At 39.2% G+C, this 3,944-nt stretch overlaps 1 long non-coding RNA gene across 1 annotated transcript; it reads left to right on the top strand.

Moving 5' to 3' along the window:
- The first annotated feature begins 201 nt into the window (after window positions 1-201).
- LOC115431250 (uncharacterized) lies at window positions 202-1,087 on the top strand. The gene is made up of 3 exons (XR_003937059.1): window positions 202-307; window positions 756-930; window positions 1,012-1,087. It is a non-coding gene; the product is annotated as an uncharacterized LOC115431250 (long non-coding RNA).
- Window positions 1,088-3,944: the final 2,857 nt, after the last annotated feature.

Genomic DNA, 3,944 nt, shown 5'->3' with positions numbered 1-3,944 from the left:
TTGGCTGGGGTCAACTTAGTTTATTTTCCTCCTCGGACACAAATGTCAAATATGACTCATGATTCTGTGACGAGCTTTAGAAAGTATAGTGACTTTACTCATGTGACTCCAGGCTGTTGTGTAAATGTAAATAATTCTTCATGCTTTTTCATACACACACCTTCGTCTGTTTCTACTCCAGGACAAAGAGCTGAGACTAAGAGAGTTGTGGGAGCAGTGTTTTTCCAAACAGGCAGACTTGGACGCTGCTGTTAATATCCTGCATGTTATCAGAGACTTATCCCAGCTATGGACTGACACCGCTCAGGTCCATAAAACACTGACACACGAAGGACATTTTTCTATTATTTAAAAACAAAGGATTGTGTCATTTTCATTATGTACAATAGATGTGTTGCACCTGATTAACTATAAAAGCAAATTGAGCTTAATTATGTAATGACTGTAAAAGGTAATCTATGGGTCAAAACACGGTATTCAAAACTCTCTAACAGGACATTTTAGAGACGATTTGATGTGCTAGTGTTGCTAAATGACCCACATTTTTACTTTTAATCTCATTTTTGCTTTAGATGGACCATAAGGGATTATCCAAAACAAGGAGCAACTTTATATTGAAATAAATGTTGGAATGGCAATCAATTAAAGTTCGCTCTCTGATGGGACGTTACTGTGTTTTGACCCCATTTGGATTTTTTGGACTTCTCTACTTTATTTTGTTATTCTGGGCCATCTGTCTCCTCTTGTTTCTCTAGGCTGTACTGAGTGGGAGCTTTTGGTACAAAGAATATGGCTTGGTTCAGTGTAGTGGACACAGGCCGGCAGTGAAGGTCATGGGTTTGCTCCAACAGAAGGCTTTGCCTCTGCTGGAGAGACTGAGCCAGCTCCTGGAACATCCTGCCAGTGACTCCTGCCATCAGCAAATTTCAGGTAGTGAATCAGTTTATATGCAATGTTGAGATGAACCACGAATTAATCTCATCAATGACTGATCTCTGACATTTGTTACAGGTTTGTCAGCAAAGCAGACATATGGTATGGAGATATCTTCACGAGTCTGGACAGTCTCTGTGCCTGTGGTGAAAGGTATGTGCCTCTCAAAGCACTTAACTTTGTGATAACGACCTTACAAACAGTATTTCCATATGTGGACAGAATGTGTGTAGATAGTGGGGTGCAGAAACCTTCTGATGTATTGGCTTATGCACGTGAAATAAGTGATTCTATAAGTACTAGTGCATTGACCACGGGTTCTAGATGTGGTAGTTTTTATGCTGGGGAGAGCTAACTTTTGGGAAAAGATGTAATTTAACATGTCAAACACTGCTGATCAATTCATTACACAAGTAGAAAAGCACTCAGAGAATGCAGACCTTCACCAAGGTAGATCAGTCCCCCCCGATCAACACCAAGTTTAATCATTTGTTCCTTGTACCAGTATCAACATTTCCTGAAAATTTTATCAAAATCCTTCCATAACTTTTTGAGTTATCTTGCTAACAGACAAACAAACAAACAAAGTAACAACAACAAACAAACAAATAAACAAACAGACAACCCCGATGAAAACATAACTTCCACCGTTCCTTGGTGGAGGTTATAAATGAGTGTGAGTTGGTGCTCACAATTATTAAATGTTCATTTAGATTTTGTGTTTATGATGGGCAAACTTAATGTTATGTTATGTTTATTGGTTGTTGAGTTGATTGAGGACTGATTGTTTGACTGACAGGGCCAGCTGTCTGAAATCCACTTGTGGGTTTATTTTATAAAAGTATGGCACCTGCAGCTGAGTTCAGTTGTTTGTAGGTGTCCTGGGAAACAGCAGAAAGTTTTTCGGTATATTCTTTTATCCTTGTATTCAGTGCTTGATCTTCAAACTTTTGGATTCACAATGCTGTGCTGCTGCATAGCCCGACTCTGTAAACAAGACATATTGGTGTAATAACTTACCTCTGATACAGTTCATTCCTTACTTTATTGGTAAATTCCAAGGGCAGTTTCAGTTTGAATAACCTCTCAGCTGGCATGTCTGGTTCTGACCATGAATGTGACACCATGGCAATGAGGCCCCATTGTTTATCTGTTGCTAGGTAACTCACTTCAATGATGAGTCTATGACTCTGGGCATAGCAAATGATTGTAAGGCTATTGATTCAAATTACAATTTTTTCCCATAGACTATTGGTCCTATCCTTTGCGTTTTTTCCAAGTCACTTTGTTGACCAAAAATACTAAATATGCCAAACTGCAGCTGTCAGCTCTTTCCGGATTGTGTGATGCCCGACACAAGACAGAGTCCACTCCCTTTTGTATTATAGATAATAAGCCTGTGTTCTGCATTTTTCTTAAAACCACAAATCATTTCTGTTTTCCTGTGCAGTCTGTGTTGTCAGTAGCTGCACTAAAGATCTATTTTGTCTGAACCATAGATCAACAAACGGTGACTTGGAAGAGATAATAACATCACATAAAAAATGTTAAATTCATGAGCTTCAAACTCACCCGTGTTGAAGAAACACTGCAATTTAATCATCAGACTCCATTCTTTCATTTAGATGAAAACAACAACAGTGCTTCTGGCTTTTATCACTTTGTCACTTTCTTTTGACCTCTAATAGGTGTTTCTTTATGGTTCTCATCCCATCTGGTCATTTTCTGACTTTTTGGTCAAAGATCCCATGGTGTTAGTGTCTTCCCTCACCATGGGAGACCAGCGGAGTCACTCACTACTCCCCCTAGTGGTCACATAATACAATCTAATCATATAATGTAAATAGATTTGGTTCGTATCTACAGCTCTATACACTGACATATTTGGCGTAACTCGAGGACTCCATTATGCTGACAACACTAATGATATTTTAGGTTATATTTTAAAGTTAAAATACTACATATAGCTCCTTTAAGCCTGTTATTGTCTTTTAGTAGCCCATGCCAAATTGTATGTCTTTTATCCCCTAATTCAAGATAATTTGGATTCTTTCTACTAGGATTGTTTTTGCCGTGTCTGTTTGTTACCAGAATTTAGGAGCAAGTGGAAAAGAAGATAAACATCGTGCAGTTTATGGTAGTGTGTAATAGTGTAGTTTCTGAAGGAAACTCCACCCAGTCGCTGAGGGAGCCTGCCAAATCACAGTCTCAGGACACGGTCTGCAGGCCAGTTCAGCACCAACTCACAACTCACAAAGACACATTGCATCATCTGGAGTTCACTCCCAGGGTAAGACAAAGCAGGCAATTATTCAATCGTTCTCACTTTTTTTGTGCCTCATCAGTGTCCATGAGCAAACTGGGAATTGGATTGTAGGAAAGGACAAACATGACTATACATACACAGAGAGACCCAGATAAAGATCTCATCATTTTGACTGCAAAGTGCATATCTTTCATTATGATCACTCATTTAATGTCTCCATCCCTGCAGACAGCCAACCAATGAAGATTCTACTCATCCTCAAAGTATTTCTGTCCCCACAATGTCAGGTAACAATGTGACATCTCCAGATTTAGAAGTAGGTTGCGTGTTGCGTGATAATTCATTCGTTGGTATTGTCTCTATTTCCCAGAAGAGGAGTGGACCAAGCTGCTGGAGCTATCTCCTCTTTTTCAAATGTTGAAGGGGTGGAGCTACAGCTGAAGACATGGGCCAGTGGGGCAGGGTCTTATAAGAGGAGAAATCATCGGTAGGTTGACTGCCTTGTGTTTCTCAAATAACAGTCATTCTGAAACCGAACCTGACAATGAAAGTTAATACCACTCACGCAGATATGGTAATCATCGAGTTTGTAAATCAAGCAGGCCTCTTTCTCTTCTGATGTCTAAACTTGATATAACTTTGATTTCTTATGCATTAATCTACATGCACAAAATGAAACAAAAAGTTCCCCACATCTGTGTATGCTTCATCTGTTTCAACTGTTTTTTTAAGTGTTTTTATCTGA

Source organism: Sphaeramia orbicularis, chromosome 13 (genome assembly GCF_902148855.1).
Source record: "Sphaeramia orbicularis chromosome 13, fSphaOr1.1, whole genome shotgun sequence".
NCBI lineage: Eukaryota > Metazoa > Chordata > Actinopteri > Kurtiformes > Apogonidae > Sphaeramia > Sphaeramia orbicularis.
This window is presented reverse-complemented; position numbering and strand designations above follow the sequence as displayed.